Source organism: Solanum lycopersicum, chromosome 1, assembly GCF_036512215.1.
Source record: "Solanum lycopersicum chromosome 1, SLM_r2.1".
Taxonomy (NCBI): Eukaryota; Viridiplantae; Streptophyta; class Magnoliopsida; order Solanales; family Solanaceae; genus Solanum; species Solanum lycopersicum.
Genome location: NC_090800.1, coordinates 36,332,045 through 36,349,946, shown reverse-complemented (window position 1 = coordinate 36,349,946; position 17,902 = coordinate 36,332,045). Strand labels below are relative to the sequence as shown.

The following is a 17,902-nucleotide window of genomic DNA, read 5'->3' as shown; positions in this document are numbered from 1 at the left end:
TGCGTGGAGGGTTTTAAAGCGGGGGGCGGGCTAGGGCGTTGGGAGGAAGGTTGTGTTTAATAGATTTTATAGTGCAATGAATGACGGATGCGATCATACCAGCACTAACGCATCGGATCCCATGAGAACTCCGAAGTTAAGCGTGCTTGGGCGAGAGTAGTACTAGAATGGGTGACCCCTGAGAAGTCCTCGTGTTGCATCCCTCCTTTTTGTTGAAATTTGATCTCGTAATTGAAAAAAAAATATACTCATTTATTTTTTTTTGCTGAAAATACGTTCGGATTGAGACGTCATTAGGATATGGGATGGTGGCGTCGGGGATGGGAGTGACGGGCGTCGTCGTGCGTCGGTGCGTGGAGGGTTTTAAAGCGGGGGGCGGGCTAGGGCGTTAGGAGGAAGGTTGTGTTTAATAGATTTTAGAGTGCAATGAATGACGGATGCGATCATACCAGCACTAACGCACCAGATCCCATCAGAACTCCGAAGTTAAGCGTGCTTGGGCGAGAGTAGTACTAGGATGGATGACCTCCTGGGAAGTCCTCGTGTTGCATCCCTCCTTTTTGTTGAAATTTGATCTCGTAATTGAAAAAAAAATATACTCATTTATTTTTTTTGCGGAAAATACGTTCGGATTGAGGCGTCATTAGGATATGGGATGGTGGCGTCGGGGATGGGCGTGACGGGCGTCGTCGTGCGTCGGTGCGTGGAGGGTTTTAAAGCGGGGGCGGGCTAGGGCGTTGGGAGGAAGGTTGTGTTTAATAGATTTTAGAGTGCAATGAATGACGGATGCGATCATACCAGCACTAACGCACCGGATCCCATAAGAACTCCGAAGTTAAGCGTGCTTGGGCGAGAGTAGTACTAGGATGGGTGACCCCCTGGAAAGTCCTCGTGTTGCATCTCTCCTTTTTGTTGAAATTTGATCTCGTAATTGAAAAAAAATATACTCATTTATTTTTTTTGCGGAAAATACGTTCGGATTGAGGCGTCATTAGGATATGGGATGGTGGCGTCGGGGAGGGGCGTGACGGGCGTCGTCGTGCGTCGGTGCGTGGAGGGTTTTAAAGCGGGGGGCGGGCTAGGGCGTTGGGAGGAAGGTTGTGTTTAATAGATTTTAGAGTGCAATGAATGACGGATGCGATCATACCAGCACTAACGCACTGGATCCCATCAGAACTCCGAAGTTAAGCGTGCTTTGGCGAGAGTAGTACTAGGATGGGTGACCCCCTCGGAAGTCCTCGTGTTGCATCCCTCCTTTTTGTTGAAATTTGATCTCGTAATTGAAAAAAAATATACTATTTTTTTTTTGCATAAAATACGTTCGGATTGAGGCGTCATTAGGAAATGGGATGCTGGCGTCGGAGATGGGCGTGTTGGACGTCGTCGTGCGTCGGTGCGTGGAGGGTTTTAAAGCGGGGTGCGGGCTAGGGCGTTTTGAGAAAGGTTGTGTTTAATAGATTTTAGTGTGCAATGAATGACGGATGCGATCATACCAGCACTAACGCACCGGATTCCATCAGAACTCCGAAGTTAAGCATGCTTGGGTGAGAGTAGTACTAGGATGGGTGACCCCCTAGGAAGTCCTCGTGTTGTATACCTCCTTTTTGTTGAAATTTGATCTCGTAATTGAAAAAAAAATATACTCATTTATTTTTTTTGCGGAAAATGCATTCGGATTGAGGTGTCATTAGGATATGGGATGGTGGCGTCGGGGATGGGCGTGACGGGCGTCGTCGTGCGTCGGTGTGTGGAGGGTTTTAAAGCGGGGGCGGGCTAGGGCGTTGGGAGGAAGGTTGTGTTTAATAGATTTTAGAGTGCAATGAATGACGGATGCGATCATACCAGCACTAATTCACCGGATCCCATCAGAACTCCGAAGTTAAGCGTGCTTGGGCGAGAGTAGTACTAGGATGGGGGACCCCTGGGAAGTCCTCGTGTTGCATCCCTACTTTTTGTTGAAGTTTGATCTCGTAATTGAAAAAAAAATATACTCATTTATTTTTTTTGCGGAAAATACGTTCGGATTGAGGCGTCATTAGGATATGGGATGGTGGCGTCGGGGATGGGCGTGACGTGCGTCGGTGCGTGGAGGGTTTTAAATCGGGGGGCGGGCTAGGGCGTTGGGAGGAAGGTTGTGTTTAATAGATTTTAGAGTGAAATGAATGACGGATGCGATCATACCAGCACTAACGCACCGGATCCCATCAGAACTCCGAAGTTAAGCGTGCTTAGGCGAGAGTTGTACTAGGATGGGTGACCCCCCGGGAAGTCCTCGTGTTGCATCCCTCTTTTTTGTTGAAATTTGATCTCGTAATTGAAAAAAAATATACTCATTTATTTTTTTTGCGGAAAATACTTTCGGATTTAGGCGTCATTAGGATATGGGATGGTGGCGTCGGGGATGGGCGTGACGGGCGTCGTCGTGCGTCGGAGCGTGTAGGATTTTAAAGCGGGGGGCGGGCTAGGGAGTTGGGAGGATTATTGTGTTTAATAGATTTTAGAGTGCAATGAATGACGGATGCGATCATACCAGCACTAACGCACCAGATCCCATCAGAACTTCGAAGTTAAGCGTGCTTGGGCGAGAGTAGTACTAGGATGGGTGACCCCCGGGAAGTCCTCGTGCTGCATCCCTCCTTTATGTTGAAATTTGATCTCGTAATTGAAAAAAAAATATACTCATTTTTTTTGCGGAAAATACGTTCTGAATGAGGCGTCATTAGGATATGGGATGGTGGCGTCGGGGATGGGCGTGAGGGGCGTCGTCGTGCGTTTGTGCGTGGAGGGTTTTAAAGCGGGGGGCGGGCTAGGGCGTTGGGAGGAAGGTTGTGTTTAATAGATTTTAGAGTGCAATGAATGACGGATGCGATCATACCAGCACTAACGCACCGGATCCCATCAGAACTCCGAAGTTAAGCGTGCTTGGGCGAGAGTAGTACTAGGATGGGTGACTCCCTGGGAAGTCCTCGTGTTGCATCCGTCCTTTTTGTTAAAATTTGATCTCGTAATTGAAAATAAAATATACTCATTTATTTTTTTTTGCGAAAAATACGTTCGGATTGAGGCGTCATTAGGATATGGGATGGTGGCGTCGGGGATGGGCGTGACGGGCGTCGTCGTGCGTCGGTGCGTGGAGGGTTTTAAAGCGGGGGGCGGTCTAGGGCGTTAGGAGGAAGGTTGTTTTTCATAGATTTTAGAGTGCAATGAATGACGGATGCGATCATACTAGCACTAACGCACCGGATCCCATCAGAACTCCAAAGTTAAGCGTGCTTGGGCGAGAGTAATACAAGGATGGGTGACCCCCTGGGAAGTCCTCGTGTTGCATCCCTCCTTTTTGTTTAAATTTGATCTCGTAATTGAAAAAAAATATACTCATTTATTTTTTTTGCGGAAAATACGTTCGGATTGAGACGTCATTAGGATATGGGATGGTGGCGTCGGGGATGGGCGTGACGGGCGTCGTCGTGCGTCGGTGCGTGGAGGGTTTTAATGCGGGGGCGGGCTAGGGCGTTGGGAGGAAGGTTGTGTTTAATAGATTTTAGAGTGCAATGAATGACGGATGCGATCATACCAGCACTAACGCACCGGATCCCATCAGAACTCCGAAGTTAAGCGTGCTTGGGCGAGAGTAGTACTAGGATGGGTGACCCCCTGGGAAGTCCTCGTGTTGCATCCCTTCTTTTTGTTGAAATTTGATCTCGTAATTGAAAAAAAAATATATTCATTTTTTTTACGGAAAATACGATCGGATTGAGGCGTCATTAGGATATGGGATGGTGGCGTCGGGGATGGGCGTGACGGGCGTCGTCGTGCGTCGGTGCGTGGAGGGTTTTAAAGCGGGGGGCGGGCTAGGGCGTTGGGAGGAAGGTTGTGTTTAATAGATTTTATAGTGCAATGAATGACGGATGCGATCATACCAGCACTAACGCATCGGATCCCATCAGAACTCCGGAGTTAAGCGTACTTGGGCGAGAGTAGTACTAGGATGGGTGACCCCTGAGAAGTCCTCGTGTTGCATCCCTCCTTTTTGTTGAAATTTGATCTCGTAATTGAAAAAAAATATACTCATTTATTTTTTTTTGCGGAAAATACGTTCGAATTGAGACGTCATTAGGATATGGGATGGTGGCGTCGGGGATGGGCGTGACGGGCGTCGTCGTGAGTCGGTGCGTGGAGGGTTTTAAAGCGGGGGGCGGGCTAGGGCGTTGGGAGGAAGGTTGTGTTTAATAGATTTTAGAGTGCAATGAATGACGGATGCGATCATACCAGCACTAACGCACCAGATCCCATCAGAACTCCGAAGTTAAGCGTGCTTGGGCGAGAGTAGTACTAGGATGGGTGACCCCCTGGGAAGTCCTCGTGTTGCATCCCTCCTTTTTGTTGAAATTTGATCTCGTAATTGAAAAAAAAAATATATTCATTTTTTTTGCGGAAAATACGTTCGGATTGAGGCGTCATTAGGATATGGGATGGTGGCGTCGGGGATGGGCGTGACGGGCGTCGTCGTTCGTCGGTGCGTGGAGGGTTTTAAAGCGGGGGGCGGGCTAGGGCGTTGGGAGGAAGGTTGTGTTTAATAGATTTTATAGTGCAATGAATGACGGATGCGATCATACCAGCACTAACGCATCGGATCCCATCAAAACTTCGAAGTTAAGCGTGCTTGGGCGAGAGTAGTACTAGGATGGGTGACCCGTGAGAAGTCCTCGTGTTGCATCCCTCCTTTTTGTTGAAATTTGATCTCGTAATTGAAAAAAAATATACTCATTTATTTTTTTTTGCGGAAAATACGTTCGGATTGAGACGTCATTAGGATATGGGATGGTGGCGTCGGGGATGGGCGTGACGGGCGTCGTCGTGCGTCGGTGCATGGAGGGTTTTAAAGTGGGGGGCGGGCAAGGGCGTTGGGAGGAAGGTTGTGTTTAATAGATTTTAGAGTGCAATGAATGACGGATGCGATCATACCAGCACTAACGCACCAGATCCCATCAGAACTCCGAAGTTAAGCGTGCTTGGGCGAGGGTAGTACTAGGATGGGTGACCTCCTGGGAAGTCCTCGTGTTGCATCCCTCCTTTTTGTTGAAATTTGATCTCGTAATTGAAAAAAAAATATACTCATTTATTTCTTTTTGCGGAAAATACGTTACGATAGAGACGTCATTAGGATATGGGATGGTGGCGTCGGGGATGGGCGTGACGGGCGTCGTCGTGCGTCGGTGCGTGGAGGGTTTTAAAGCGGGGGGCGGGCTAGGGCGTTAGGAGGAAGGTTGTGTTTAATAGATTTTAGAGTGCAATGAATGACGGATGCGATCATACCAGCACTAACGCACCAGATCCCATCAAAACTCCGAAATTAAGCATGCTTGGGCGAGAGTAGTACTAGGATGGGTGAACTCCTGGGAAGTCCTCGTGTTGCATCCCTCCTTTTTGTTGAAATTTGATCTCGTAATTGAAAAAAAATATACTCATTTATTTTTTTTGCGGAAAATACGTTCGGATTGAGGCATCATTAGGATATGGGATGGTGGCGTCGGGGATGGGCGTGACGGGCGTCGTCGTGCGTCAGTGCGTGGAGGGTTTTAAAGCGGGGGGCGGGCTAGGGCATTGGGAAGAAGGTTGTGTTTAATAGATTTTAGAGTGCAATGAATGACGGATGCGATCATACCAGCACTAACGCACCGGATCCCGTCAGAACTCCGAAGTTAAGCGTGCTTGGGCGAGAGTAGTACTAGGATGGGTGACCCCCTGGGAAGTCCTCGTGTTGCATCCCTCCTTTTTGTTGAAATTTGATCACGTAATTGAAAAAAAAAATATACTCATTTATTTTTTTTGCGGAAAATACGTTTGGATTGAGACGTCATTAGGATATGGGATGGTGGCGTCGGGGATGGGCGTGACGGGCGTCGTCGTGCGTCGGTGCGTGGAGGGTTTTAAAGCGGGGGCGGGCTAGGGCGTTGGGAGGAAGGTTGTGTTTAATAGATTTTAGAGTGCAATGAATGACGGATGCGATCATACCAGCACTAACGCACCGGATCCCATAAGAACTCCGAAGTTAAGCGTGCTTGGGCGAGAGTAGTACTAGGATGGGTGACCCCCTGGAAAGTCCTCGTGTTGCATCCCTCCTTTTTGTTGAAATTTGATCTCGTAATTGAAAAAAAATATACTCATTTATTTTTTTTGCGGAAAATACGTTCGGATTGAGGCGTCATTAGGATATGGGATGGTGGCGTCGGGGAGGGGCGTGACGGGCGTCGTCGTGCGTCGGTGCGTGGAGGGTTTTAAAGCGGGGGGCGGGCTAGGGCGTTGGGAGGAAGGTTGTGTTTAATAGATTTTAGAGTTCAATGAATAACGGATGCGATCATACCAGCACTAACGCACCGGATCCCATCAGAACTCCGAAGTTAAGCGTGCTTGGGCGAGAGTAGTACTAGGATGGGTGACCCCCTCTGGGAAGTCCTCGTGTTGCATCCGTCCTTTTTGTTGAAATTTGATCTCATAATTGAAAAAAAATATACTCATTTATTTTTTTTTGTGGAAAATACGTTCGGATTGAGGCGTCATTAGGATATTGGATGGTGGCGTCGGGGATGGGCGTGACGGGCTTCGTCGTGCGTCGGTGCGTGGAGGGTTTTAAAGCGGGGGGCGGGCTAGGGCGTTGGGAGGAAGGTTGTGTTTAATAGATTTTAGAGGGCAATGAATGACGGATGCGATCATACCAGCACTAACGCACCGGATCCCATCAGAACTCCGAAGTTAAGCGTGCTTGGGCGAGAGTAGTACTAGGATGGATGACCCCTTTGGAAGTCCTCGTGTTGCATCTCTCCTTTTTGTTGAAATTTGATCTCGTAATTGAAAAAAAAATATACTCATTTTTTTTTTGCGGAAAATACGTTCGGATTGAGGCGTCATGAGGATATGGGATGGTGGCGTCGGGAATGGGCGTGACGGGCGTCGTCGTGCGTCGGTGCGTAAAGGGTTTTAAAGCGGGGGGCGGGCTAGGGCATTAGGAGGAAGGTTGTGTTTAATAGATTTTAGAGTGCAATGAATGACGGATGCGATCATACCAGCACTAACGCACCGGATCCCATCAGAACTCCGAAGTTAAGCCTGCTTGGGCGAGAGTAGTACTAGGATGGGTGACCCCTTGGGAAGTCCTCGTGTTGCATCCCTCCTTTTTGTTGAAATTTGATCTCGTAATTGAAAAAAAATATACTCATTTATTTATTTTTTTTGCGGAAAATACGTTCGGATTAAGGCGTCATTAGGATATGGGATGGTGGCGTCGGGGATGGGCGTGACGGGCGTCGTCGTGCGTCGGTGCGTGGAGGGTTTTAAAGCGGGGGGCGGGCTAGGGCGTTGGGAGGAGGTTGTGTTTAATAGATTTTAGAGTGCAATGAATGACGGATGCGATCATACCAGCACTAACGCACCGGATCCCATCAAAACTCCGAAGTTAAACGTGCTTGGGCGAGAGTAGTACTAGGATGGGTGACCCCCTTGGAAGTCCTCGTGTTGCATCCCTCCTTTTCGTTGAAATTTGATCGCGTAATTGAAAAAAAATATACTCATTTATTTTTTTTGCGGAAAATACGTTCGGATTGAGACGTCATTAGGATATTGGATGGTGGCGTCGGGGATGGGCGTGACGGGCGTCGTCGTGCGTCGGTGCGTGGAGGGTTTTAAAGCGGGGGCGGGCTAGGGAGTTGAGAGGAAGGTTGTGTTTAATAGATTTTAGAGTGCAATGAATGACGGATGCGATCATACCAGCACTAACGCACTGGATCCCATCAGAACTCCGAAGTTAAGCGGGCTTGGGCGAGAGTAGTACTAGGATGGGTGACCCCCTCGGAAGTCCTCGTGTTGCATCCCTCCTTTTTGTTGAAATTTGATCTCGTAATTGAAAAAAAAATATACTCTTTTTTTTTGCATAAAATACGTTCGGATTGAGGCGTCATTAGGACATGGGATGGTGGCGTCGGAGATGGGCGTGTTAGACGTCGTCGTGCGTCGGTGCGTGGAGGGTTTTAAAGCGGGGTGCGGGCTAGGGCGTTTGAAGAAAGGTTGTGTTTAATAGATTTTAGTGTGCAATGAATGACGGATGCGATCATACCAGCACTAACGCACCGGATTCCATCAGAACTCCGAAGTTAAGCATGCTTGGGTGAGAGTAGTACTAGGATGGGTGAACCCCTAGGAAGTCCTCGTGTTGTATACCTCCTTTTTGTTGAAATTTGATCTCGTAATTGAAAAAAAAATATACTCATTTATTTTTTTTGCGGAAAATGCATTCGGATTGAGGTGTCATTAGGATATGGGATGGTGGCGTCGGGGATGGGCGTGACGGGCGTCGTCGTGCGTCGGTGCGTGGAGGGTTTTCAAGCGGGGGTGGGCTAGGGCGTTGGGAGGAAGGTTGTGTTTAATAGATTTTAGAGTGCAATGAATGACGGATGCGATCATACCAGCACTAACGCATCGGATCCCATCAGAACTCCGAAGTTAAGCGTGCTTCGGTGAGAGTAGTACTATGATGGGTGACCCCCTTGGAAGTCCTCGTGTTGCATCCCTCCTTTTTGTTGAAATTTTATCTCGTAATTGAAAAAAAATATACTCATTTTTTTTGCGGAAAATACGTTCGGATTGAGACAATCATTAGGATATGAGATGGTGGCGTCAGGGATGGGCGTGACGGGCGTCGTCGTGCGTCGGTGCGTGGAGGGTTTTAAAGCGGGGGGCGGGCTAGGGAGTTGGGAGGAAGGTTGTGTTTAATAGATTTTAGAGTTCAATGAATGACGGATGCGATCATACCAGCACTAACGCTCGGATCCCATCAGAACTCCGAAGTTAAGCGTGCTTGGGCGAGAGTAGTACTAGGATGGGTGACCCCCTGGGAAGTCCTCGTGTTGCATCCCTCCTTTTTGTTAAAATTTGATCTCATAATTGAAAAAAAAATATACTCATTTATTTTTTTTGCGGAAAATACGTTCGGATTGAGGCGTCATTAGGATATGGGATGGTGGCGTCGGGGATGGGCGTGACGGGCGTCGTCGTGCGTCGGTGCGTGGAGGGTTTTAAAGCGGGGGGCAGGCTAGGGCGATGGGAGGAAGGTTGTGTTTAATAGATTTTAGAGTGCAATGAATGACGGATGCGATCATACCAGCACTAACGCACCGGATCCCATCAGAACTCCGAAGTTAAGCGTGCTTGGGCGAGAGTAGTACTAGGATGGGGGACCCCCTGGGAAGTCCTCGTGTTGCATCCCTACTTTTTGTTGAAATTTGATCTCGTAATTGAAAAAAAAATATACTCATTTATTTTTTTTGCGGAAAATACGTTCGGATTGAGGCGTCATTAGGATATGGGATGGTGGCGTCGGGGATGGGCGTGACGTGCGTCGGTGCGTGGAGGGTTTTAAAGCGGGGGGCGGGCTAGGGCGTTGGGAGGAAGGTTGTGTTTAATAGATTTTAGACTGAAATGAATGACGGATGCGATCATACCAGCACTAACGCACCGGATCCCATCAGAACTCCGAAGTTAAGCGGGCTTGGGCGAGAGTAGTACTAGGATGGGTGACCCCCCGGGAAGTCCTCGTGTTGCATCCCTCTTTTTTGTTGAAATTTGATCTCGTAATTGAAAAAAAATATACTCATTTATTTTTTTTTGCGGAAAATACTTTCGGATTGAGGCGTCATTAGGATATGGGATGGTGGCGTCGGGGATGGGCGTGACGGGCGTCGTCGTGCGTCGGAGCGTGTAGGATTTTTAAGCGGGGGGCGGGCTAGGGAGTTGGGAGGATGATTGTGTTTAATAGATTTTAGATTGCAATGAATGACGGATGCGATCATACCAGCACTAACGCACCAGATCCCATCAGAACTCCGAAGTTAAGCGTGCTTGGGCGAGAGTAGTACTAGGATGGGTGACCCCCGGGAAGTCCTCGTGCTGCATCCCTCCTTTTTGTTGAAATTTGATCTCGTAATTGAAAAAAAAATATACTCATTTATTTTTTTTGCGGAAAATACGTTCGGATTGAGGCGTCATTAGGATATGGGATGGTGGCGTCGGGGATGGGCGTGACGTGCGTCGGTGCGTGGAGGGTTTTAAAGCGGGAGGCGGGCTAGGGCGTTGGGAGGAAGGTTGTGTTTAATAGATTTTAGAGTGAAATGAATGACGGATGCGATCATACCAGCACTAACGCACCGGATCCCATCAGAACTCCGAAGTTAAGCGGGCTTGGGCGAGAGTAGTACTAGGATGGGTGACCCCCCGGGAAGTCCTCGTGTTGCATCCCTCTTTTTTGTTGAAATTTGATCTCGTAATTGAAAAAAAATATACTCATTTATTTTTTTTTGCGGAAAATACTTTCGGATTGAGGCGTCATTAGGATATGGGATGGTGGCGTCGGGGATGGGCGTGACGGGCGTCGTCGTGCGTCGGAGCGTGTAGGATTTTTAAGCGGGGGGCGGGCTAGGGAGTTGGGAGGATGATTGTGTTTAATAGATTTTAGAGTGCAATGAATGACGGATGCGATCATACCAGCACTAACGCACCAGATCCCATCAGAACTCCGAAGTTAAGCGTGCTTGGGCGAGAGTAGTACTAGGATGGGTGACCCCCGGGAAGTCCTCGTGCTGCATCCCTCCTTTTTGTTGAAATTTGATCTCGTAATTGAAAAAAAAATATACTCATTTATTTTTTTTGCGGAAAATACGTTCGGATTGAGGCGTCATTAGGATATGGGATGGTGGCGTCGGGGATGGGCGTGACGTGCGTCGGTGCGTGGAGGGTTTTAAAGCGGGGGGCGGGCTAGGGCGTTGGGAGGAAGGTTGTGTTTAATAGATTTTAGAGTGAAATGAATGACGGATGCGATCATACCAGCACTAACGCACCGGATCCCATCAGAACTCCGAAGTTAAGCGGGCTTGGGCGAGAGTAGTACTAGGATGGGTGACCCCCCGGGAAGTCCTCGTGTTGCATCCCTCTTTTTTGTTGAAATTTGATCTCGTAATTGAAAAAAAATATACTCATTTTTTTTTTTTGCGGAAAATACTTTCGGATTGAGGCGTCATTAGGATATGGGATGGTGGCGTCGGGGATGGGCGTGACGGGCGTCGTCGTGCGTCGGAGCGTGTAGGATTTTAAAGCGGGGGGCGGGCTAGGGAGTTGGGAGGATGATTGTGTTTAATAGATTTTAGAGTGCAATGAATGACGGATGCGATCATACCAGCACTAACGCACCAGATCCCATCAGAACTCCGAAGTTAAGCGTGCTAGGGCGAGAGTAGTACTAGGATCGGTGACCCCCGGGAAGTCCTCGTGCTGCATCCCTCCTTTTTGTTGAAATTTGATCTCGTTATTGAAAAAAAAATATACTCATTTATTTTTTTTTGCGGAAAATACGTTCGGATTGAGACGTCATTAGGATATGGGATGGTGGCGTCGGGGATGGGGGTGACGGACGTCGGTGCGTGGAGGGTTTTAAAGCGGGGGCGGGCTAGGGAGTTGGGAGGAAGGTTGTGTTTAATAGATTTTAGAGTGCAATGAATGACGGATGCGATCATACCAGCACTAACGCACTAGATCCCATCAGAACTCCGAAGTTAAGCGTGCTTGTGCGAGAGTAGTACTAGGATGGGTGACCCCCTAGGAAGTCCTCGTGTGGCATCCCTCCTTTTTGTTGAAATTTGATCTCGTAATTGAAAAAAAAATATACTCATTTATTTTTTTTTTGCAGAAAATACGTTCGGATTGAGGCGTCGTTAGGATATGGGATGGTGGCGTCGGGGATGGGCGTGACGGGCGTCGTCGTGCGTCGGTGCGTGAAGGGTTTTAAAGCGGGGGGCGGGCTAGGGCGTTGGGAGGAAGGTTGTGTTTAATAGATTTTAGAGTGCAATGAATGACGGATGCGATCATACTAGCACTAACGCACCGGATTCCATCAGAACTCCGAAGTTAAGCGTGCTTGGGCGAGAGTAGTACTAGGATTGGTGACGCCCTGGGAAGTCCTCGTGTTGCATCCCTCCTTTTTATTGAAATTTGATCTCGTAATTGAAAAAAAAATATACTCATTTTTTTTTGCGGAAAATACGTTCGGATTGAGACAATCATTAGGATATGGGATGGTGGCGTCAGGGATGGGCGTGACGGGCGCTGTCGTGCGTCGGTGCGTGGAGGGTTTTAAAGCGGGGGGCGGGCTAGAGAGTTGGGAGGAAGGTTGTGTTTAATAGATTTTAGAGTTCAATGAATGACGGATGCGATCATACCAGCACTAACGCATCGGATCCCATCAGAACTCCGAAGTTGAGCGTGCTTGGGCGAGAGTAGTACTAGGAAGGGTGACCCCCTGGGAAGTCCTCGTGTTGCATCCCTCCTTTTTGTTGAAATTTGATCTCGTAATTGAAAAAAAAAATATACTCATTTTTTTTGTGGAAAATACATTCGGATTGAGGCGTCATTATGATATGGGATGGTGGCGTCGGGGATGGGCGTGACCAGCGTCGTCGTGCGTCGGTGCGTGGAGGGTTTTAAAGAGGGGGGCGGGCTAGGGCGTTGGGAGGAAGGTTGTGTTTAATAGATTTTAGAGTGCAATGAATGACGGATGCGATCATACCAGCACTAACGCACCGGATCCCATCAGAACTCCGAAGTTAAGCGTGCTTGGGCGAGAGTAGTACTAGGATGGGTGATCCATTGGGAAGTCCTCGTGTTGCATCCCTCCTTTTTGTTGAAATTTGATCTCGTAATTATAAAAAAAATATACTCATTTATTTTTTTTTGCGGAAAATACGTTCGGATTGAGACGTCATTAGGATATGGAATTGTGGCGTCGTGGATGGGCGTGACGGGCGTCGTCGTGCGTCGGTGCGTAGAGGGTTTTAAAGCGGGGGGCGGGCTAGGGAGTTGCGAGGAAGGTTGTGTTTAATAGATTTTAGAGTGCAACGAATGATGGATGCGATCATACCAGCACTAACGCACCTGATCCCATCAGAACTCCGAAGCTAAGCGTGCTTGGGCGAGAGATGTACTAAGATGGGTGACCCCCTGGGAAGTCCTCGTGTTGCATCCCTCCTTTATGTTGAAATTTGATCTCGTAATTGAAAAAAAAATATACTCATTTATTTTTTTTAGCGGAAAATACGTTCGGATTGAGGCTTCATTAGGATATGGGATGGTGGCGTCGGGGATGGGCGTGACGGGCGTCGTCGTGCGTCGGTGCGTGGAGGGTTTTAAAGCGGGGGGCGGGCTAGGGAGTTGGGAGGAAGGTTGTCTTTAATAGATTTTAGAGTGCAATGAATCACGGATGCGATCATACCAGCACTAACGCACCGGATCCCATCAGAACTCCAAAGTTAAGCGTGCTTGGGCGATAGTAGTACTAAGATGGGTGTCCCCCTGGGAAGTCCTCATGTCTCATCCCTCCTTTTTGTTCAAATTTAATCTCGTAATAGAAAAAAAATATACTCATTTATTTTTTTTGCGGAAAATACGTTCGGATTGAGACGTCATTAGGATATAGGATGGTGGCGTCGGGGATGGGCGTGACGGGCGTCGTCGTGCGTCGGTGCGTGGAGCGTTTTAAAGCGAGGGGCGGGCTAGGGAGTTGGGAGGAAGGTTGTGTTTAATATATTTTAGAGTGCAATGAATGACGGATGCGATCATACCAGCACTAACGCACCGTATCCCATCAGAACTCCGAAGTTAAGCGTGCTTGGACGAGAGTAGTACTAGGATGGGTGTCCCCCTGGGAAGTCCTCATGTCTCATCCCTCCTTTTTGTTCAAATTTGATCTCGTAATTGAAAAAAATATACTCATTTATTTTTTTTGCGGAAAATACATTCGGATTGAGACGTCATTAGGATATGGGATGGTTGCGTCGGGGATGGGCGTGACGGGCGTCGTCGTGCGTCGGTGCGTGGAGGGTTTTAAAGCGGGGGGCGGGCTAGGACGTTGGGAGGAAGGTTGTGTTTAATAGATTTTAGAGTGCAATGAATGACGGATGCGATCATACCAGCACTAACGCACCGGATCCCATCAGAACTCCGAAGTTAAACGTGCTTGGGCGAGAGTAGTACTAGGATGGGTGACCCCCTTGGAAGTCCTCGTGTTGCATCCCTCCTTTTCGTTGAAATTTGATCTCGTAATTGAAAAAAAATATACTCATTTATTTTTATTGCGGAAAATACGTTCGGATTGAGACGTCGTTAGGATATGGGATGGTGGCGTCGGGGATGGGCGTGACGGGCGTCGTCGTGCGTCGGTGCGTGGAGGGTATTAAAGCTGGGGGCGGGGCTACGACGTTGGGAGGAAGGTTGTGCTTAATAGATTTTAGAGTGCAATGAATGACGGGTGTGATCATACCAGCATTAACGCACCGGATCCCATCAGAACTCCGAAGTTAAGCGTGCTTGGGCGAGAGTAGTACTAGGATGGGTGACCCGCTGGGAAGTCCTCGTGTTGCATCCCTCCTTTTTGTTGAAATTTGATCTCGTAATTGAAAAAAAAATATACTCATTTATTTTTATTTGCGGAAAATACGTTCGGATTGAGACGTCATTAGGATATGGGATGGTGGCGTCGGGGATGGGCGTGAAGGGCGTCGTCGTGCGTCGGTGCGTGGAGGGTTTTAAAGCGGGGGGCGGGCTAGGGCGTTGGGAGAAAGGTTGTGTTTAATAGATTTTAAAGTGCAATGAATGACGGATGCGATCATACCAGCACTAACGCACCGGATCCCATCAGAACTCTAAAGTTAAGCGTGCAGGGGCGAGTGTAGTACTAGGATGGGTGACCCCCTGGGAAGTCCTCGTGTTGCATCCCTCCTTTTTGTTGAAATTTGATCTCGTAATTGAAAAAAAATATACTCATTTATTTTTTTTGCGAAAAATACGTTCGGATTGAGGCGTCATTAGGATATGGGATGGTGGCGTCGGGGATGGGCGTGACGGGCGTCGTCGTGCGTCGGTGCGTGGAGGGTTTTAAAGCGGGGGGCGGGCTAGGGCGTTGGGAGGAAGGTTGTGTTTAATAGGTTTTAGAGTGCAATGAATGACAGATGCGATCATACCATTACTAACGCACTGGATCCCATCAGAACTCCGAAGTTAAGCGTGCTTGGGCGATAGTAGTACCAGGATGGGTGACCCCCTGGGAAGTCCTCATGTCTCATCCCTCGTTTTTGTTCAAATTTGATCTCGTAATAGAAAAAAAATATACTCATTTATTTTTTTTGCGGAAAATACGTTCGGATTGAGACGTCATTAGGATATGGGATGGTGGCGTCGGGGATGGGCGTGACGGGCGTCGTCGTGCGTCGGTGCGTGGAGGGTTTTAAAGCGAGGGGCGGGCTAGGGAGTTGGGAGAAAGGTTGTGTTTAATAGATTTTAGAGTACAATGAATGACGGATGCGATCATACCAGCACTAACGCACCGGATCCCATCAGAACTCCGAAGTTAAGCGTGCTAGGGCGAGAGTAGTACTAGGATGGGTGATCCCCTATGCAGTCCTCGTGTTGCATCCCTCCTATTTGTTGAAATTTGATCTCGTAATTGAAAAATAAAATATACTCATTTATTTTCTTTTTGCGGAAAATACGTTCGGATTGAGGCGTCATTAGGATATGGGATGGTGGCGTCGGGGATGGGCGTGACGGGCGTCGTCGTGCGTCGGTGCGTGGAGGGTTTTAAAGCGGGGGGCGGGCTAGGGCGTTGGGAGGAAGGTTGTGTTTAATAGATTTTAGAGTGCAATGAATGACGGATGCGATCATACCAGCACTAACGTACCGGATCCCATCAGAACTCCGAAGTTAAGCGTGCTTGGACGAGAGTAGTACTAGGATGGGTGACCCCCTCGGAAGTCCTCGTGCTGCATCCCTTCTTTTTGTTGAAATTTGATCTCGTAATTGAAAAAAAATATACTCATTTATTTTTTTACGGAAAATACGTTCGGATTGAGACGTCATTAGGATATGGGATGGTGGCGTCGGGGATGGGCGTGACGGGCGTCGTCGTGAGTCGGTGCATGGAGGGTTTTAAAGCGGGGGGCGGGCTAGGGCGTTGGGAGGAAGGTTGTGTTTAATACATTTTAGAGTGCAATGAATGACGGATGCGATCATACCAGCACTAACGCATCGGATCCCATTAGAACTCCGAAGTTAAGCGTGCTTGGGCGTGAGTAGTACTAGGATGGGTGACCCCTGGGAAGTCCTCGTGTTGCATCCCTCCTATTTGTTGAAATTTGATCTCGTAATTGAAAAAAATATACTCATTTATTTTTTTGCGGAAAATACGTTCAGATTGAGGCGTCATTAGGATATGGGATGGTGGCGTCGGGGATGGGCGTCGTCGTGCGAGGAGGGTTTTAAAGCGGGGGGCGGGCTAGGGCGTTGTGAGTAAGGTTGTGTTTAATAGATTTTAGAGTCCAATGAATAACGGATGCGATCATACCAGCACTAACGTACTGGATCCCATCAGAACTCTGAAGTTAAGCGTGCTTGGGCGAGAGTAGTACTAGGATGGGTGACCCCCTGGGAAATCCTCGTGTTGCATCCCTCCTTTTTGTTGAAATTTGATCTCGTAATTGAAAAAAAATATACTCATTTATTTTTTTGCGGAAAATACGTTCGAATTGAGACGTCATTAGGATATGGGATGGTGGCGTCAGGGATGGGCGTGACGGGCGTCGTCGTGCGTCGGTGCGTAGAGTGTTTTAAAGTAGGGGGCGGGCTAGGGAGTTGAGAGGAAGGTTGTGTTTAATAGATTTTAGAGTGCAATGAATGACGGATGCGATCATACCAGCACTAACGCACCGGATCCCATCAGATCTCCGAAGTTAAGCCTGCTTGGGCGAGAGTGGTACTAGGATGGGTGACCCCCTGGGAATTCCTCGTATTGCATCCCTCCTTTTTGTTGAAATTTGATCTCGTAATTGAAAAAAAATATACTCATTTATTTTTTTTTACGGAAAATACGTTCGGATTGAGACGTCATTATGATATGGGATGGTGGCGTCGGGTAAGTGTGGCAGTGGTACCGGAACCGGCAAAACCGGACCGGTAATTACCGGAACCGGTACGGAACCGCTACTGCGTGTACCGGTTTAGTTCCGTAACCGGACCGGTCCGGGAAACCGGAAAAATAACTATTGTTCCGTCCCGTTCCGGAAGTAAACCGGTACTAGACCGGACCGGACCGGACCGGTATCCGGGACGAATCGAATTTAAAAAAAAAATTAATTGAATCTAATTTTATTATAATTTAAATTTCAAACTTTAAGGTTATAAATTTTAATTTTCAAACTTTAAATTCAAACTAGTTTGAAAATTTTAAATTTAAATTTTAAAGTTAAATTTAAATTTCAAACTTTAAAGTTATATAAACTTTAAAGTTATAACTTATAAGTTATAACTTTAAAGTTATAAACTTTAAATTTTTAATTTAAAATTTTCAAAGTTTAGAAGTTTGAATTTAAAATTCAAATTTTAAAGTTATAAAATTTAAATTTCAAACTCTTAAATTTTGAAATTTTTGAATTTAAACTTTAAAGTTATAAAATTTAAAATTGACTATATCAAAAATTAAATTTAATACAACAATATTAAAAAACAAATTAAGGCGAATAGCCTATATTTTTATTAATATATATTTGATATTACAATTACATTTACAAAAATATTAGTTTGAATTAATAGTTGGTGCCACCATATAAATCCCTTCGTAAATCATTCAACATTTCTTTAGTAACATGTTCGGGAATAGGTTGAATAGAAAGATCTTCCATTGCTTCAATCCTATCGTCACTATAATCCTGCATTACTTCATCAACGTCATCTTGAAATTTGGTCGGTAGTGGTTCACGACCCAAATTTCTTCTCTCGGCATTAATCCAATCTCGAAATAATACCGATATCTCCA

General features: G+C 47.1%; 49 non-coding genes across 49 annotated transcripts; all 49 read left to right on the top strand.

Moving 5' to 3' along the window:
* The first annotated feature begins 85 nt into the window (after positions 1 to 85).
* Positions 86 to 203, top strand: LOC138341042 (5S ribosomal RNA). The gene has a single exon (XR_011213866.1). It is a non-coding gene; the product is annotated as a 5S ribosomal RNA (ribosomal RNA).
* Positions 204 to 435: 232 nt separating this feature from the next.
* Positions 436 to 554, top strand: LOC138340939 (5S ribosomal RNA). Its single transcript, XR_011213766.1, has one exon. It is a non-coding gene; the product is annotated as a 5S ribosomal RNA (ribosomal RNA).
* Positions 555 to 784: 230 nt separating this feature from the next.
* On the top strand, positions 785 to 903 carry LOC138340973 (5S ribosomal RNA). The gene has a single exon (XR_011213800.1). It is a non-coding gene; the product is annotated as a 5S ribosomal RNA (ribosomal RNA).
* Positions 904 to 1,133: 230 nt separating this feature from the next.
* On the top strand, positions 1,134 to 1,252 carry LOC138341013 (5S ribosomal RNA). Its single transcript, XR_011213837.1, has one exon. It is a non-coding gene; the product is annotated as a 5S ribosomal RNA (ribosomal RNA).
* Positions 1,253 to 1,479: 227 nt separating this feature from the next.
* On the top strand, positions 1,480 to 1,598 carry LOC138341075 (5S ribosomal RNA). Its single transcript, XR_011213898.1, has one exon. It is a non-coding gene; the product is annotated as a 5S ribosomal RNA (ribosomal RNA).
* Positions 1,599 to 1,828: 230 nt separating this feature from the next.
* On the top strand, positions 1,829 to 1,946 carry LOC138340982 (5S ribosomal RNA). Its single transcript, XR_011213808.1, has one exon. It is a non-coding gene; the product is annotated as a 5S ribosomal RNA (ribosomal RNA).
* A 221-nt stretch (positions 1,947 to 2,167) lies between these two features.
* Positions 2,168 to 2,286, top strand: LOC138340977 (5S ribosomal RNA). Its single transcript, XR_011213804.1, has one exon. It is a non-coding gene; the product is annotated as a 5S ribosomal RNA (ribosomal RNA).
* Positions 2,287 to 2,516: 230 nt separating this feature from the next.
* LOC138341053 (5S ribosomal RNA) lies at positions 2,517 to 2,634 on the top strand. Its single transcript, XR_011213877.1, has one exon. It is a non-coding gene; the product is annotated as a 5S ribosomal RNA (ribosomal RNA).
* A 227-nt stretch (positions 2,635 to 2,861) lies between these two features.
* On the top strand, positions 2,862 to 2,980 carry LOC138340936 (5S ribosomal RNA). Its single transcript, XR_011213763.1, has one exon. It is a non-coding gene; the product is annotated as a 5S ribosomal RNA (ribosomal RNA).
* A 232-nt stretch (positions 2,981 to 3,212) lies between these two features.
* LOC138341040 (5S ribosomal RNA) lies at positions 3,213 to 3,331 on the top strand. The gene has a single exon (XR_011213864.1). It is a non-coding gene; the product is annotated as a 5S ribosomal RNA (ribosomal RNA).
* Positions 3,332 to 3,560: 229 nt separating this feature from the next.
* On the top strand, positions 3,561 to 3,679 carry LOC138340896 (5S ribosomal RNA). The gene has a single exon (XR_011213723.1). It is a non-coding gene; the product is annotated as a 5S ribosomal RNA (ribosomal RNA).
* A 227-nt stretch (positions 3,680 to 3,906) lies between these two features.
* Positions 3,907 to 4,024, top strand: LOC138341056 (5S ribosomal RNA). The gene has a single exon (XR_011213880.1). It is a non-coding gene; the product is annotated as a 5S ribosomal RNA (ribosomal RNA).
* Positions 4,025 to 4,255: 231 nt separating this feature from the next.
* Positions 4,256 to 4,374, top strand: LOC138340918 (5S ribosomal RNA). Its single transcript, XR_011213745.1, has one exon. It is a non-coding gene; the product is annotated as a 5S ribosomal RNA (ribosomal RNA).
* A 228-nt stretch (positions 4,375 to 4,602) lies between these two features.
* On the top strand, positions 4,603 to 4,720 carry LOC138341077 (5S ribosomal RNA). The gene has a single exon (XR_011213900.1). It is a non-coding gene; the product is annotated as a 5S ribosomal RNA (ribosomal RNA).
* A 231-nt stretch (positions 4,721 to 4,951) lies between these two features.
* LOC138340904 (5S ribosomal RNA) lies at positions 4,952 to 5,070 on the top strand. The gene has a single exon (XR_011213731.1). It is a non-coding gene; the product is annotated as a 5S ribosomal RNA (ribosomal RNA).
* Positions 5,071 to 5,302: 232 nt separating this feature from the next.
* Positions 5,303 to 5,421, top strand: LOC138341092 (5S ribosomal RNA). Its single transcript, XR_011213915.1, has one exon. It is a non-coding gene; the product is annotated as a 5S ribosomal RNA (ribosomal RNA).
* A 230-nt stretch (positions 5,422 to 5,651) lies between these two features.
* LOC138340900 (5S ribosomal RNA) lies at positions 5,652 to 5,770 on the top strand. Its single transcript, XR_011213727.1, has one exon. It is a non-coding gene; the product is annotated as a 5S ribosomal RNA (ribosomal RNA).
* A 231-nt stretch (positions 5,771 to 6,001) lies between these two features.
* On the top strand, positions 6,002 to 6,120 carry LOC138340951 (5S ribosomal RNA). The gene has a single exon (XR_011213778.1). It is a non-coding gene; the product is annotated as a 5S ribosomal RNA (ribosomal RNA).
* A 230-nt stretch (positions 6,121 to 6,350) lies between these two features.
* On the top strand, positions 6,351 to 6,471 carry LOC138341002 (5S ribosomal RNA). Its single transcript, XR_011213827.1, has one exon. It is a non-coding gene; the product is annotated as a 5S ribosomal RNA (ribosomal RNA).
* Positions 6,472 to 6,702: 231 nt separating this feature from the next.
* On the top strand, positions 6,703 to 6,821 carry LOC138340987 (5S ribosomal RNA). The gene has a single exon (XR_011213813.1). It is a non-coding gene; the product is annotated as a 5S ribosomal RNA (ribosomal RNA).
* A 229-nt stretch (positions 6,822 to 7,050) lies between these two features.
* LOC138340948 (5S ribosomal RNA) lies at positions 7,051 to 7,169 on the top strand. The gene has a single exon (XR_011213775.1). It is a non-coding gene; the product is annotated as a 5S ribosomal RNA (ribosomal RNA).
* A 233-nt stretch (positions 7,170 to 7,402) lies between these two features.
* Positions 7,403 to 7,521, top strand: LOC138340999 (5S ribosomal RNA). The gene has a single exon (XR_011213824.1). It is a non-coding gene; the product is annotated as a 5S ribosomal RNA (ribosomal RNA).
* A 229-nt stretch (positions 7,522 to 7,750) lies between these two features.
* Positions 7,751 to 7,869, top strand: LOC138340997 (5S ribosomal RNA). Its single transcript, XR_011213822.1, has one exon. It is a non-coding gene; the product is annotated as a 5S ribosomal RNA (ribosomal RNA).
* A 227-nt stretch (positions 7,870 to 8,096) lies between these two features.
* LOC138341102 (5S ribosomal RNA) lies at positions 8,097 to 8,215 on the top strand. Its single transcript, XR_011213925.1, has one exon. It is a non-coding gene; the product is annotated as a 5S ribosomal RNA (ribosomal RNA).
* A 230-nt stretch (positions 8,216 to 8,445) lies between these two features.
* Positions 8,446 to 8,564, top strand: LOC138341063 (5S ribosomal RNA). Its single transcript, XR_011213887.1, has one exon. It is a non-coding gene; the product is annotated as a 5S ribosomal RNA (ribosomal RNA).
* Positions 8,565 to 8,791: 227 nt separating this feature from the next.
* LOC138340992 (5S ribosomal RNA) lies at positions 8,792 to 8,909 on the top strand. The gene has a single exon (XR_011213818.1). It is a non-coding gene; the product is annotated as a 5S ribosomal RNA (ribosomal RNA).
* A 231-nt stretch (positions 8,910 to 9,140) lies between these two features.
* Positions 9,141 to 9,259, top strand: LOC138340903 (5S ribosomal RNA). The gene has a single exon (XR_011213730.1). It is a non-coding gene; the product is annotated as a 5S ribosomal RNA (ribosomal RNA).
* A 221-nt stretch (positions 9,260 to 9,480) lies between these two features.
* Positions 9,481 to 9,599, top strand: LOC138340943 (5S ribosomal RNA). Its single transcript, XR_011213770.1, has one exon. It is a non-coding gene; the product is annotated as a 5S ribosomal RNA (ribosomal RNA).
* Positions 9,600 to 9,830: 231 nt separating this feature from the next.
* LOC138341032 (5S ribosomal RNA) lies at positions 9,831 to 9,948 on the top strand. Its single transcript, XR_011213856.1, has one exon. It is a non-coding gene; the product is annotated as a 5S ribosomal RNA (ribosomal RNA).
* Positions 9,949 to 10,169: 221 nt separating this feature from the next.
* On the top strand, positions 10,170 to 10,288 carry LOC138340942 (5S ribosomal RNA). The gene has a single exon (XR_011213769.1). It is a non-coding gene; the product is annotated as a 5S ribosomal RNA (ribosomal RNA).
* Positions 10,289 to 10,519: 231 nt separating this feature from the next.
* On the top strand, positions 10,520 to 10,637 carry LOC138341031 (5S ribosomal RNA). The gene has a single exon (XR_011213855.1). It is a non-coding gene; the product is annotated as a 5S ribosomal RNA (ribosomal RNA).
* A 221-nt stretch (positions 10,638 to 10,858) lies between these two features.
* On the top strand, positions 10,859 to 10,977 carry LOC138340941 (5S ribosomal RNA). The gene has a single exon (XR_011213768.1). It is a non-coding gene; the product is annotated as a 5S ribosomal RNA (ribosomal RNA).
* A 230-nt stretch (positions 10,978 to 11,207) lies between these two features.
* On the top strand, positions 11,208 to 11,325 carry LOC138341073 (5S ribosomal RNA). Its single transcript, XR_011213896.1, has one exon. It is a non-coding gene; the product is annotated as a 5S ribosomal RNA (ribosomal RNA).
* A 221-nt stretch (positions 11,326 to 11,546) lies between these two features.
* LOC138341069 (5S ribosomal RNA) lies at positions 11,547 to 11,665 on the top strand. Its single transcript, XR_011213893.1, has one exon. It is a non-coding gene; the product is annotated as a 5S ribosomal RNA (ribosomal RNA).
* Positions 11,666 to 11,898: 233 nt separating this feature from the next.
* On the top strand, positions 11,899 to 12,017 carry LOC138340995 (5S ribosomal RNA). Its single transcript, XR_011213821.1, has one exon. It is a non-coding gene; the product is annotated as a 5S ribosomal RNA (ribosomal RNA).
* A 229-nt stretch (positions 12,018 to 12,246) lies between these two features.
* Positions 12,247 to 12,365, top strand: LOC138341021 (5S ribosomal RNA). The gene has a single exon (XR_011213845.1). It is a non-coding gene; the product is annotated as a 5S ribosomal RNA (ribosomal RNA).
* Positions 12,366 to 12,593: 228 nt separating this feature from the next.
* Positions 12,594 to 12,712, top strand: LOC138340954 (5S ribosomal RNA). Its single transcript, XR_011213781.1, has one exon. It is a non-coding gene; the product is annotated as a 5S ribosomal RNA (ribosomal RNA).
* A 232-nt stretch (positions 12,713 to 12,944) lies between these two features.
* LOC138341008 (5S ribosomal RNA) lies at positions 12,945 to 13,063 on the top strand. Its single transcript, XR_011213833.1, has one exon. It is a non-coding gene; the product is annotated as a 5S ribosomal RNA (ribosomal RNA).
* Positions 13,064 to 13,295: 232 nt separating this feature from the next.
* Positions 13,296 to 13,414, top strand: LOC138341093 (5S ribosomal RNA). The gene has a single exon (XR_011213916.1). It is a non-coding gene; the product is annotated as a 5S ribosomal RNA (ribosomal RNA).
* Positions 13,415 to 13,644: 230 nt separating this feature from the next.
* On the top strand, positions 13,645 to 13,763 carry LOC138341090 (5S ribosomal RNA). Its single transcript, XR_011213913.1, has one exon. It is a non-coding gene; the product is annotated as a 5S ribosomal RNA (ribosomal RNA).
* A 229-nt stretch (positions 13,764 to 13,992) lies between these two features.
* Positions 13,993 to 14,111, top strand: LOC138340929 (5S ribosomal RNA). The gene has a single exon (XR_011213756.1). It is a non-coding gene; the product is annotated as a 5S ribosomal RNA (ribosomal RNA).
* A 231-nt stretch (positions 14,112 to 14,342) lies between these two features.
* Positions 14,343 to 14,461, top strand: LOC138340974 (5S ribosomal RNA). The gene has a single exon (XR_011213801.1). It is a non-coding gene; the product is annotated as a 5S ribosomal RNA (ribosomal RNA).
* Positions 14,462 to 14,693: 232 nt separating this feature from the next.
* LOC138341014 (5S ribosomal RNA) lies at positions 14,694 to 14,812 on the top strand. Its single transcript, XR_011213838.1, has one exon. It is a non-coding gene; the product is annotated as a 5S ribosomal RNA (ribosomal RNA).
* Positions 14,813 to 15,042: 230 nt separating this feature from the next.
* Positions 15,043 to 15,161, top strand: LOC138341108 (5S ribosomal RNA). The gene has a single exon (XR_011213931.1). It is a non-coding gene; the product is annotated as a 5S ribosomal RNA (ribosomal RNA).
* A 230-nt stretch (positions 15,162 to 15,391) lies between these two features.
* LOC138341034 (5S ribosomal RNA) lies at positions 15,392 to 15,510 on the top strand. Its single transcript, XR_011213858.1, has one exon. It is a non-coding gene; the product is annotated as a 5S ribosomal RNA (ribosomal RNA).
* A 234-nt stretch (positions 15,511 to 15,744) lies between these two features.
* LOC138341010 (5S ribosomal RNA) lies at positions 15,745 to 15,863 on the top strand. Its single transcript, XR_011213835.1, has one exon. It is a non-coding gene; the product is annotated as a 5S ribosomal RNA (ribosomal RNA).
* A 229-nt stretch (positions 15,864 to 16,092) lies between these two features.
* Positions 16,093 to 16,210, top strand: LOC138341001 (5S ribosomal RNA). The gene has a single exon (XR_011213826.1). It is a non-coding gene; the product is annotated as a 5S ribosomal RNA (ribosomal RNA).
* Positions 16,211 to 16,421: 211 nt separating this feature from the next.
* Positions 16,422 to 16,540, top strand: LOC138340970 (5S ribosomal RNA). Its single transcript, XR_011213797.1, has one exon. It is a non-coding gene; the product is annotated as a 5S ribosomal RNA (ribosomal RNA).
* Positions 16,541 to 16,769: 229 nt separating this feature from the next.
* LOC138340989 (5S ribosomal RNA) lies at positions 16,770 to 16,888 on the top strand. The gene has a single exon (XR_011213815.1). It is a non-coding gene; the product is annotated as a 5S ribosomal RNA (ribosomal RNA).
* Positions 16,889 to 17,902: the final 1,014 nt, after the last annotated feature.